General features: G+C 44.5%; 1 protein-coding gene across 1 annotated transcript in view; it reads left to right on the forward strand.

The window, feature by feature from the left end:
- galntl6 (polypeptide N-acetylgalactosaminyltransferase like 6) overlaps positions 1-13,696 on the forward strand; it is a 246,733-nt gene that overhangs the window by 142,010 nt on the left and 91,027 nt on the right. The gene's annotated exons all lie outside the window — the stretch shown is intronic.

Raw genomic sequence — 13,696 nt, forward strand, 5'->3', positions numbered from 1 at the left:
CTGAGTCCACATAGAAAAGTTAGTACAACACACATGTTGCTCTGCTCATGTTCATCTTCAGTTTGCTCTTCACAGCAGTTCAGTCAGTGTACTGTTTGAGTAAATGAATTATTCCGGGATATTGGTTAATTTAGACTCGGAGAGAATGTCAGCCACGTTAAAAAAGTGAACAATTTAAGTAATTTGTGGATTAATGATTACTGGAGGTGCGAACTGTTCAAACGATTCAGTCCGATTTGGTGAACTGGTTCAATCGGTTTACTAAGAACAACCGGTTAAATCGAACGATTCGTTCACGAACCGGACATCACTAGTACAAAGGGAAAAGATATTGATATGTGGTGTATTAAATCTGTGCGTTGGTTTATTGAGCATTTTCTTTGAACAGTTTTAAACCTCAGTAAACCTAAAGAGAGTTTCATCGTTTTGACTGTAGTAACCGAACGCGACATGCTGTACCTCATATGGAACTATGGAACAGCTTCAGAACACTTGAAATATGTCTAAGAAAATGTTTTGGTGCTATAGAATGTTTTTGTGCCTTTCGTGGGGCTCAACAATAACACAGAATAGTATACGCATAATGTCGGATTCGGATCGGTCTCGTCGATTTTCAGAGATTTTATTAAGGTAATACAAGTTTTTATTTTTGTGATATTTGCAAGGCCACTAAATTATTTTTTAGAGTGAAGGCAGCGCAATTTGTTTTGTGCTTCATTTTGTTTCCAGTGAGGGTGAACGGATGAGTCTGTAATGTGGGAGTTGATATGGTACCTTTAGGTCTTCATTAGCCGGAAAGGAATAAGATTGACTGCAGAATTGGGGTGATTTTCTGCACTAAGGTCTTCTGTTCAGAGATATCTGCTCCTAAGGGTGTGAACTAAACCATGTTCTCTCATGAAAGCCTTGAGGGAAATGGCTGAAGCTTCAAAATCTGAGAAGCAGTAAAATGCAAAGCATTGCCCTCATGGGAGAGCTGCTGCCAAACAGCAAGGCGCTAACTAGATTTACTTGCGTAATTAAATGAAAAAATAGGAGCTAAATGCATGTGTCTCATATAGATCTCGCAAACTGCTTTGGCCTAAAAACTATTTTAGGCTTTTTCAGGGATGCTGTATGTGTGATAATTTGCTTTAACACATGCATTTTTTGAAGGGCATTGAAAGAATTAAACCCCTATTCTAGTTCCTTCCATTGCTGTTCTACTTAAACCCAGTGGGAAATTCTCTTCCCATCTTAAGCAGACAGTGGAGCCAGCAGTTATTACATTACCCAATTTCTTCACTGATAGCGATATTAACAGTCTTCCCACTATAGGTTCTTTTTCACTAGCTCCATTTTGCTTTTAAAAGATTTGCATTTGGAGCTCTGAGAACTTGGGAGAAATTTTATTTCTCTTGAGCTCGGACACAATTGAAAGTAAGCACATAAAAGAAGCTAAGGACAAGGGCATTAATCTCTCTGCGTAGTGTTCATATTGAAACATTTTAGTGCTCATGATGCCGTGTCCATGGTTTAAAGTTCCATAATAACGCCTCTCCTTGGCAAACACACACTCAGAATCTCTTGAAGTCATATATCATAATTTCTGAGCACTTTGCTCCTTGTTGGAAATGGTGTTCACCCTTGCTCGCTCTTTAAACATATTAGGTCCAATATAAAGGGGTCAGAGTCCCTCTGCTTTCTTGATGATAAATGCTTTTTTTCTTGCAGAAGTCCTAGTCTGAGATCAGGACGTGGTGCGCCCAGTCTCAAATCCATTTTGTTCTCCATGCAAGGCGGTTGCCGGGGTAAATACTGTAATTTGATAGATGGCACTCATTAATAGAAGGTGCCTGCAGCCTTTTAGTAATAGCCCTTTGGTTTCTTTTCCCCATGTTGTTTAATCTGCAGAAACAAAGAGGTATTTGTGTCCCATGCTAGTAGAAGCCAAATTGATATTTTAACACAGTGTTTAAGCATCTGGGACATAGCTGGTGAGTTTTGCCCTTCTGGCTTTATTGAAAGAGGAAAGATCAAAGGAGGAATGTGTACGTTATTTAATTCATTGACTCAGATGACACAGGTCCAGGCAGTGTAGTTTCCTCCTCAGCGGTTTCTGGTTCGCAGCATTTCTGTCAAGGGACATGGGGATTGAGCTGTTGTTATAAGGCATGGCTCCTCCGTTCATGTCCCATTCAGTCCCATATCTCAGGAGATGTTTGCTTTCATTACGCTGTGTTCTCCTTATCGCTCGAGATGACTGCACCATACAGCTCCACATTGTTATACCTCATGAGGAAATCTGCTGCTCTTGCTATTTTATACATTAACTAAACTCGGTTTATTACTATAATTTTTGTCCATTTACCTAATACCATTTTGTCAGCATTAGCCCTTACAAAAGGAAGTGAGATCTTTTAGTTCTTCATCATTTGTGCATGTATCAGTGTTTTTATACAGGGACTTATAAAAGTCAGGTAACATTTCAGAGAGCTCATCTGGTTTTGTAAGAGGGGTAGATGATTTCTTGGATTTTAACTTTGATACTCAGTTTTTTTTATGGATTGTTGTTTTTTAGACGTAGTCCTAGTAGTCTGGTTGCTCTATTGCTGTATTCATAGTATTTTTGCTTAGCAAACCTCAATCTGCCTTCTATCTTACACGAAAGTAATGTATTAAGTTCTCTACATTCTGCAAGCAACTCATCTAATACTACCTTTGTCGGGGCCTGTTTATGTTGTTGTTCTAATTTAGTAATGGTATTCTCTAACTGTTGTTGTCTATGTTCTCGCTCCCTTTTTTTGCACTAGCAAATGCGATAATACGCCCTCTCAGATAGGCTTTAGCACAGTCCCATAATGTTAATGGTGATATCTCTGGAGTAGAATTGGTGTCCAAGTAGAACTGTAATTCATATTTTATAAATGTGAGAAATGCATTGTCATTGAGCAAAGATGCATTAAATCGCCATTGTCTGGATATCGGTCTATGACCTAGATCCCATAAAATTGTCAAGGGTGCGTGGTCTGAGAGTGTTATGGGCAGTATTTTAATATCAGTTACTCTATGTAATTCTGACACGGGGGTGAATAAATAATCAATTTTTGAATATGATGAATGCCTAATAGAGAAAAAGGTAAAATCTTTAATATTTGGGAATTTCTGTCTGCACACATCCACTAGGCCCATCTCCCTTAGTTGCCCAGACAACATCTTGCTCATTTTAGGGAGAGGGGATTTTGGGGTCGGCTTCCTATCCATAAACTGTGACAAAACACAATTGAAATCTCCCCCCAACAAGAGGATCCCTTTGTTTGCAACTGTGTTGCAAAATAAGCCCAAAGATAGTTTTTACAAAATTTGGCTCATCTTCATTTGGAGCATAGACATTCATTAATGAAACGCCTACACCATCAATAACTCCATTTACCAGGATAAATCTGCCTTGCGTATCTTTATGAACTTCAGTGGATGTAAAGTTCAGATTTATATGAACTAATATGCAAACTCCCCTCCCCTTACCTGATTTATGGGATGAATAAAAAGCCTTATCTGCCCAGGACCTTTTCAGCTTCTCATGTTCTGCATCAGACAAATGTGTTTCCTGGAGAAATGCTATCTGACACTGTAGTCGTATCAGCTGATTAAAAATGTTCTTCCTTTTAATGGGACTATGCAGACCCTTTACATTATAGCTTATTGTCTTAAGAGAACCCATTGTCTTGTTTATGATAGAAAATGGAAGCTTTGAGGCATGAGATTACTAAACAGGGTAGTAGTGTTTGTTGTGTGCGCGCGCGTGTATGAGTATGTGTATGCCTCAGCATTGTAAGACCGAGAAGAAGAAGAAAAATAAATAAATAAATAAATAAAAAATCTATTAACATTACATATCAGATTCAGGACCTCATAGAGAACACCAAACAGTATAGCATGAACACTTCCCAGGGGGAACATGGGATTTAACAAAGAGGGAAGAACTTCCCTTAACAGTCGAATTCTAAACCAAAACCAAAAGTTTACCAGGCCTTTGTACCTTCCCAGCCTAGTCTGACAGAAGGGTTAGATCTGAGTACCCTTAAGCTCCAGCAGAAACATATTTCACCTATGTTAGTTCGGGCAGACTATCAACTTTTTAACTGCCGTAATTCGGCCATAGAGTGATTTCATGGACTGAATGATTTAAGCCATGATAAATATTATAGCTAATCATGTATATTGGCAGTTTCCGTAGATCAGTTCTCTCATTTATTCAGCTATTGTAACGACCGTCTCTTGTCTTGTCCGATAGATAGTTATTTATACATTTAAACATCTTTAGACCATAATGTTGTGTCACTTATCCATTCGGTTACATCTTCCTAGTCTATGAAACATACCTATTACTCACTTTGCGAAGTTGTTACGATGGTGTTCGTCACAATCAATGAATCAATGAATTCTCTTTCATCGCCTTTAAATGAGATCATGAGTTTAGCAGGGTAGAATAATCCATAGCGGACATCTGGACGGTTGTAGATTCGTTTTTTCACTTCTGCGAATGCCGCTCTGGCTTTTGCAACACTTGCTGTGAAATCGGGAAAGATGGCTATCTGTTGTCCGTTGAACTTTAGTGGTGCCAGCTGTCTCGCTTTCTTCAAAATCTCCACCCTATCTTGGTAATAATGCATGCGAACAATTACGGCACGCAGATTCCCTCCTGATCCTCTAGGTGCCAGGCTTCGATGAGAGCGATCCACTTGCAGTTCTCTTTCTATTTTAAGCACTTCTCGAAGCAATTTAGACACCGCAGTTGTGCTACTTGAGCCCGGAGTTTCGGGTACTCCCATAATCTGCACATTGTTTCTCCTCATCCTTCCCTCCAGGTCTTCACTTTTGTCTTCCAGATTTTTAACTTGGCTTACCAGTTTGGTAACTGTTGTTTGCAATGTTACAACTTCGTCTGACCATGTTGATAGCCCACCCTCCATATCTCTGATGTTGGCATTCACTTTGTCCAGTTCGGTGCGCATAGCTGTTCTGTTATTAACAATTTCTGATCTCATTTTTTGTAACTCACTTTTGAGAAAAGTCAAAGTCCACCGCCAACACCGCTTTCATCTCGGATCGTATTATTGAGCCGATCTCCGATCTCATGACATCCAGGATTTCGGATTTTAACTCGTCCGTATCCGTTTAATCTCGTCCATCTTGATGGGAGATGGAGGTTTGACTAGCTTGACTGACAGACCCCTTCTCTGCAGAATCGCTGGGCCGCGGATTTCCTGATCCGTCATACTTGAATTTCCTGAGTTTTGCTGCCATGATTTCTTTTCTCGACGTCTCTGTTTATGCACTGACAATACCTGTAATTAATCTGCCGATGAAATATGTTCTGTCTGCAATTATTCTTGAAATAATGAAGTTTCTGTCGGAGCTCTAAAAAAAACAACTTACGCCATGCTTTGCTCACGAGCACCCCGGAATTCACACTTTTGATTACTCCAACACTATCCCAGTGAATGCATTGTAGAAATGTTAGAAACAGTTTTGTCTTACTTCAATGGTATTATTTGTAATTACTTTCAGATGTTACTTTTTTTTTTCAGTTGACTGATAAGTTTTTGCCTCATTCTGTCACGGCAGGGATCCAATGAGGCACGGAGATAGAACCAATTGCAGGTAAGTCATTTATTAAAGGGTAAACCAAAGGGGTAAACAGTCCAGGCAGGGTCAAAACCAGAATATCGAACATAAACAAGACACGAAGACAAGGCAAAGCAAGGCAAGAAGCGACGGACATGAATAACTATCGGACATTAAACAAGGACTCCGTAACACAGACTCAGACAGACCGGGTATAAATACACAGAAGGATAATGAGGGAACAGGAGACAGGTGGGGAACAATCAATTACTAACAAGGAGGAAGGTGACCAAATAAGGGAACAGGAAGTGATAAGGTGACAGACACCGTGAGAAAGGGGGACATCTAGTGGAAACCCAGGGACACAACCCAGACCCTGTGACAGTACCCCCCCCTCTACGGAGCGGCTCCCAGACGCTCCACGACAGACACAAAACAGAGACCAGGAGGGAGGCGGACAGGTGGAGGCTCAGGGGGAGGGACGGAGGGCCAGAAAAAAAAATCATGGCGAACAGATAACAGAAGTGTAGACACAAAACAGAGAGACCAGGAGGGAGGAGGACCGGAGGAGGTTCAGGGGGAGGGACGGAGGGCCAGGCTCACAGAGAGGAACAGGGACAGACATTAACACAAAAACCAAAGGAAAAAAAAACAAAAAAAACAACATGAAGCCCCCCAGGGCGGAGCAGAAGACCACCACACCCTTGTGGTCAAGGCCAGAGCCCTCCAGGGCGGAGCGGAAGACCACCACAACCGTGTAGTCAGGGCAGGCGCCCCCCAGGGCGGAGCGGAAGACCACCACGTCCATGTGGTCAGAGCGGAAGCCCCCCAGGGCGGAGCAGAAGACCACCACGTCCGTGTGGTCAGAGCGGAAGCCCCCCAGGGCGGAGCAGAAGACCACCACAACCGTGTGGTCAGAGCGGAAGCCCCCCAGGGCGGAGCAGAAGACCACCACGTCCGTGTGGTCAGAGCGGAAGCCCCCCAGGGCGGAGCAGAAGACCACCACAACCGTGTGGTCAGAGCGGAAGCCCCCCAGGGCGGAGCAGAGGACCACCACGTCCTCGTGGTCGACGCCAGAGTCCCCCAGGGCGGAGCGGAGGACCACCACAACCGTGTAGTCGACGCCAGGGTCCCCCAGGGCGGAGCGGATGACCACCACCCCCCTGTGGTCGATGCCGGAGTCCAACAGGGCCGAGCAGCAGCCCACCCAGTGACTTGATTTGACTCTGAACGTTCAACGGTGACCCGCCCTGACTCTGGAAGGTCATCAGTGACTGGCCCTGACTCTGGAGAGTCCACTGGGACCTGACTCGACCCTGGAGAGTCCACTGGGACCTGACTCGACCCTGGAGAGTCCACTGGGACCTGACTCGACCCTGGAGAGTCCACTGGGACCTGACTCGACCCTGGAGAGTCCACTGGGACCTGACTCGACCCTGGAAGGTCAACAGGAACTAGCCCTGACTCTAGACCGGTCTTGGGCACCGAATCTGGAACGGCATCGGGCACCGCCTCGGCCTCGGGAACGGCATCGGGCACCGCCTCGGCATCGGGCACCGCCTCGGCCTCCGGAACGGCTTCGGGCACCGCCTCGGCATCGGGCACCGCCTCGGCATCGGGCACCGCCTCGGCATCGGGCACCGCCTCGGCCTCCGGAACGGCTTCGGGCACCGCCTCGGCCTCCGGAACGGCTTCGGGCACCGCCTCGGCATCGGGCACCGCCTCGGCATCGGGCACCGCCTCGGCCTCCGGAACAGCATCGGGCACCGCCTCGGCATCGGGCACCGCCTCGGCCTCCGGAACAGTATCGGGCACCGCCTTGGCATTGGGCACCGCCTTGGCATCGGGCACCGCCTCGGCATCGGGCACCGCCTCGGCCTCCGGAACAGCATCGGGCACCGCCTCGGCTTCCGGAACAGCATCGGGCACCGCCTCGGCCTCCGGAACAGCATCGGGCACCGCCTCGGCCTCCGGAACAGCATCGGGCACCGCCTCGGTCTCCGGAACAGCATCGGGCACCGCCTCGGTCTCCGGAACAGCATCGGCATCGGGCACCGCCTCAGCATCGGGCACCGCCTCGGCCTCCGGAACAGCATCGGGCACCGCCTCGGCATCGGGCACCGCCTCGGCCTCCGGAACAGCATCGGGCACCGCCTCGGCATCGGGCACCGCCTCGGCCTCCGGAACAGCATCGGGCACCGCCTCGGCATCGGGCACCGCCTCGGCCTCCGGAACAGCATCGGGCACCGCCTCGGCCTCCGGAACAGCATCGGGCACCGCCTCGGCCTCCGGAACAGCATCGGGCACCGCCTCGGCCTCCGGAACAGCATCGGGCACCGCCTCGGGAACGTCCTCTGGGCCTTGAGGAACGGTAGACGCCTGTCTCCTCCTCCTCCGCCCTCTATTTTGGCGAGTCGGTGACACCTTGTCTGGAGACTCAGGCGTTGAGTCGGCCATCTTGTGCTGTGGCTCTGGGCTGGCGGCCAGTTTGGGCAGTGGTGCTGGACTGGCGGCCATCTTGGGTTGTAGCGCTTGGCTGGTTGCCATCCTGGGCAGTGGTGCTGGGCTGACGACCACCCCGCCGGAAGAGACAGAAGTGGCTGGGGCATCCCACCGAAGCCGATGTTGCAGGTAGCGCACAAATTCCCAGAATTCCAGTGTCTCCAACTGCGCCATCTCCTCCTGAGACACTGGATCATCCAGCCCGCCATTAAAATAGTCCTTTAGGGCGGCATCGTTGTATCCCATACCCTCGGCCAGGGACCAGAACACCTGTGCCAGGGCACCCACCTCATTGCCCTCTTGACGGAGGGCGATCAGCCGGAGATACTGAGCTCTCCGCTCCGCCATCTTGGCTGGGGAACGGGGAAAAGACATACCGCTGGATCTCAGTGGGACGGAGTCGTTCTGTCACGGCAGGGATCCAATGAGGCACGGAGATAGAACCAATTGCAGGTAAGTCATTTATTAAAGGGTAAACCAAAGGGGTAAACAGTCCAGGCAGGGTCAAAACCAGAATATCGAACATAAACAAGACACGAAGACAAGGCAAAGCAAGGCAAGAAGCGACGGACATGAATAACTATCGGACATTAAACAAGGACTCCGTAACACAGACTCAGACAGACCGGGTATAAATACACAGAAGGATAATGAGGGAACAGGAGACAGGTGGGGAACAATCAATTACTAACAAGGAGGAAGGTGACCAAATAAGGGAACAGGAAGTGATAAGGTGACAGACACCGTGAGAAAGGGGGACATCTAGTGGAAACCCAGGGACACAACCCAGACCCTGTGACACATTCTAATTAACAATCTCTGCAGTTATTAATCTTGTTACGGCATAATTTAACAATTTCTTGATAAAACTGCTTTGTAATGTCATGATTCTATCAAGCCCATGTGAAAATAATACCCAATTAACTTTTTACTACTTATGAAACTGTAAAGCACAACATTAACCAATAGGGTGGAGCTTAACAGATAAAATCAAGCCTCTACAGTAGTTTTTGCAATAAGTAATAAGCATTAATAAGTAATAAGCAGACTGCACAGGTAATAAGCAGACTGCACAAAAAGATATGAGTGAATTAATAGGAGAAATATTGTATAATCCAATGTTGAGAATGTTGTTCGGATGAATGTTGTTCGACTTGAATGGCTTCCTCTGACTCTCAGGCCAGGTTTCGTTTCTTGGGGTCAATAACATGCATTCAGGTGCAGCAAAGTCTCCATCTTAGCTTCTGCCCTCTCACTATAGAGAGTCTGCAGTGCTCATCTTTTCTGTTCCCTTAAGTAGCAGAATTGAATGTCAGTTGTGCCAGAGTATAGCGGAAAGGCTCTGACCTCTGCTTTGTTTGCAAATCACGGCTTGAAATAATTACACATCTCATCTGATAATTGTTCACTCTCATCCCGCCAGAAGCATCAAAGACCTGAAGGAATACGTATCATTCGCAATTAATGGACATTAGAATGGGCTTTTTTCAAAGGGCAGATTAATAGCAAGACAGCATTCTCAAGTGTCCGATATTTTGCTTGACTCTTGATCTAATTCAACTTATTTCCCGATGTGAATAACTCCCACTGAAAAATTAAATACTATACATGCTGTTTCTGCATCCTTGTCTAATCAGGTTAATCCAGTGCAGTCCAACACTGGGTGGTTTTAAATGTAATACTTGAAGCGTGACATCTCATAATCAGATTTGATTGGAGGACAAGTGTCATATGAGGATATAAGGTCATAAGTTATGTGCCTGGATCTTTGTATTATGCCAGATAAAAGATGCTAATTTCAGTTAAATGCAATCCAATTGGGATAAGCTTATTTTGCGGGACTTGCCACTCCTGTAAACAGCTGGGGCATTGGTCTGTTCATTACATGTACAAGTGAGCATTTTACATTTTTGACATTTTAGCATCTTTCAGAGGAAGCACAAATGGAGCATGTTAATCTTCCTTAAAAACACAGATGCTTTCTTAAAACCATTGCTCATGCAGAGCAACCCTCACTTTAAATGTGTGTGTGTGGCCTCGCTGAGCAATAGTGCATTGACTTAAAATGACTTTGGCCAGATCTGTATTCTCAACCAGTTTCCACTTCTTCCAAAATCTTGTTACAGTGGCATAAACGGTAAAAACCCATCAGATCAGTTTTTTAATGTGATTCTAAATCCAAAACATATCTGACATTTTTTCATCTTACCAAAATATCACAATTTTCTGTCATTAATATCCACAGTTATTAAATATTTGTTCATGTTTAAACAAGATCATCTTGAAGCAGCTATATGTCAACCATTTGTGAAATGTATTTTTGCTACATGCTTGACTCTCAGGACATTATGTGCAAAAATTTTACCTTTAGGGGTTCAACAGCTTATCACTGTGGTGGTTACCCTTTTTAGAGGGTACATATTGTGCCATTTAGGTACTAATACGTACAATTCAGATACTAATATGTACCTTTATGCTACTAGTAGGCACCCCTTAGGGGTAAATTAGCTACAAAAGTGTATCTTTTGAAAGGGTACCGCCCCTGTGACTGATGACGTGTACCGGAGCGATGAGACAAAACCAATAAAACCCATTACAAATTTGGCATCCAGTGGGGACATAATTACTGATTATAATGACTTATACTGTCTTTTTAAGAGTTGCGTTGCATCTCGCTTTCAAGAGGAAAACTTGAAATCTCATCATATGACCCCTTTAAAGTCCATGTGAACTGGAAGTTGCTACTGACTTCAGTATTGTGATATGATTTCTTTATTTTTGTAGTATTCTCATAGCTTCATAAAATTAAGGTTGAACCACTGAGGTCACATGGACTATTTAAACAATGTCCCTACAACCTTTCTGTGCCTTGAATGTGTCAATTGTGTTGCTGTCTATGCGGAGTCAGAAAGCGCTCGGTTGCATCAAAAATATTTTAATTTATGTTTTGAAGATGAATGAAGGTCTTACAGATTTGGAACAATCATGAGGGTGAGTAATTAATGACAGAATGTAAATTTTTGGCTGAACTATCTCTTTAAGAGTACATATTATTTCTCCTATTATCTATTATAGGATACTAATATGCACCTTTTAGGGGTAGATAAGGTACAAAGTTGTCCCTATAAAGGTATTGCCTCAGTGATAATCTGTTGTACATTTTATGCACAATTTTTCCTGATAATTAAGGAAACGTCAAAAAAAAAAAAGTTGTATGCATGAGTAGTCTTCTGCTCCTTTGAAAAATTAATTGGATACTTGTGATGCTTTGTGAAGATTTTTCTAAGACCAAGTTCACACAATCATGTAATGTTCAGTGCTGTCATGTTAAACATTGTGAGCACTTGTACTAAAAACTAGTCTAGATGTGCTGACAGTCTGTAGTCTTGGTGCATGATTGTTGTAACACAGCTGGTTATAATGGGACAAAAATTATATATGTGTCAAGAGATCAAATATGTGCATTGTGCTTTGCTGTGTTAAAAGCATCCAAAATGTCCATATACCCCTAAATGCAGTCTTAGACGGTGATGAAGAGCAGTTAGCTGCACTCCCTCCATTCAAATGCAGATTGCAAACTCTGGCCAGCTGCCAGCTTTACCAGATGAACACTGAATACTTGGGAATGGAGCTCCTCTGTCAGAAATGATGGACCCAGGAAAGTGGCTTCACAGTGAGGCCTGTTACTGCAGGCCTGAATAATGGATAGAGTTCAAAAGGTCTTGCTGACAGGGACAGGAGAGCCACACCGAGGAAACCCACATAAATTCTTCCACCAGACGCTTAATCTCAGACTGACGGCAAGTTTTAGACCCCTCATGGTTTATTCAGAAAGCTGAGATAGGTTAATTTCAGCTCCGCAAGAGGTCTGCTTCAAAGTAAAGGGTAATTTAAAAATGCAATAGTCATTGCCCTTAAAATATGAATACACTTTTGCTCTCAGAGCTGGAAAAAGTTAAATATAGTAAATTCAATTTTTGCCATTTGTGTGTATATAGGATGTATACATAATATGTTTAGAAATGTATGTTTTATCTTAAAGGAACACTCCACCGTTTTTTGAAATAGGGCTTATTCACATTATTTCCTATATTTAGATAGGTGGGCAAATGCATTTTTGCGTCAGTGCATGCATTGTTTTAATTTGACTGGGTCGGCGTTAGCTTAGCTTAGCTTAACACAATGAATGGAATCCTTTGTTGCCAGCTAGCATGGCCTCAGTAAAAGTGATCAAAAAAATAAAAAAAAACACCTAATTACTTCTTGTGGCCTGCGTATTCACAACGAGTACAAATAGTGATCCAGATTAACACTAGGCGATTTCCTAGGCAGATATTGACTTGGGACTATATTATGGGGAAGCACAGGCGAAGCACTGCTACTTCGGCGCAGAGATATCACGCAACACATGAAATCCCACGACTTACGTCAACATACCGGCGTGAATAGTAGCTGCCTGGCTATTTTCCTTACAGTACACGAATGGCGATGAACATGGCTGATTTTGAGAGAGACGAAGAGGGTGACTTCTCAGACAGTCAAGAACCAGAACCATACCTATTTGAACCAGAGTTTACAGAAGACGAGCTGCGTGCTTTGGAAATAGAACGACAGGAGGAGGAGATTGCGACCGCTCGTAATGAGAGCCAACATGAACTGGTGGTGTGAATGTGGGGGCATATGCCAATCTATGCCAACGGAAATAGAGTGTCTGTGCTGTAGAGAGTGGGACATGTTTTTGCCATTGATGACCAGGCTCAACACGTCAAATCAAGATGAGCGTGCCCGAAGTTGTGTCACATCTACAGAGGATTTCACGGCACTGATCCATTCTGCAGTACTCGATTTTTTTTTCCGGTCTGACAAAGTGAACTGGAAAAAACGCCCCACGCCGAATGGACCAAATGGACAGCTGTCCACAGAGTAAGTGATTATTTTAATCATGACGCATGTATAGATCGACCCATATTATACCTGTATTCACATAGAGTTGATGTTTTCACAGGCAATATAGGTTATATAGGAAGAGAAATAAAAGACAACTTACATGTGCACTTTGTTCTTCCTGTGTTTGAAAATAGATGGGACGGCCGTATCTTTAAGACGTAGTACCGTCTTTCTGGACCCATATTCCACTTTTTCAAAGTAGTCCTCTGGTGCAAAATGTTCTTCGCAAACACGATACTGCTTTATTTTGTTGAGAGGCGTTGAACTACAGATCTTCAGAGCTGCTAGCCATTTATTTCTCAGTTCCACATTAGATGGAATTCTGTGAAACATTACATTCGTGTATGTCCTTTGCTTGTTCTCACAACCTTTTGCTATGCAGGTAATAACCATGTTTGCTGTAACTTCTCAAAATAAATCATCCAAAAGTGAAGACACTCGGTGCAGGTCACGCCGGTATGTTCTTCTTCTTCTGTTTTTTTGACGCGTTGCACGCCGCTATGTTGACGGAATTCGTGGGATTTCATGTGTTGCGTGATATCTCTGCGCCGAAGTAGCAGTGCTTCGCCTAAGCAGCAGTGCTTCGCCTGTGCTTCCCCATAATATAGTCCCAAGTCAATATCTGCCTAGAAAATCGCCT

This window comes from Carassius carassius, chromosome 7, assembly GCF_963082965.1.
Source record: "Carassius carassius chromosome 7, fCarCar2.1, whole genome shotgun sequence".
Taxonomy (NCBI): domain Eukaryota; kingdom Metazoa; phylum Chordata; class Actinopteri; order Cypriniformes; family Cyprinidae; genus Carassius; species Carassius carassius.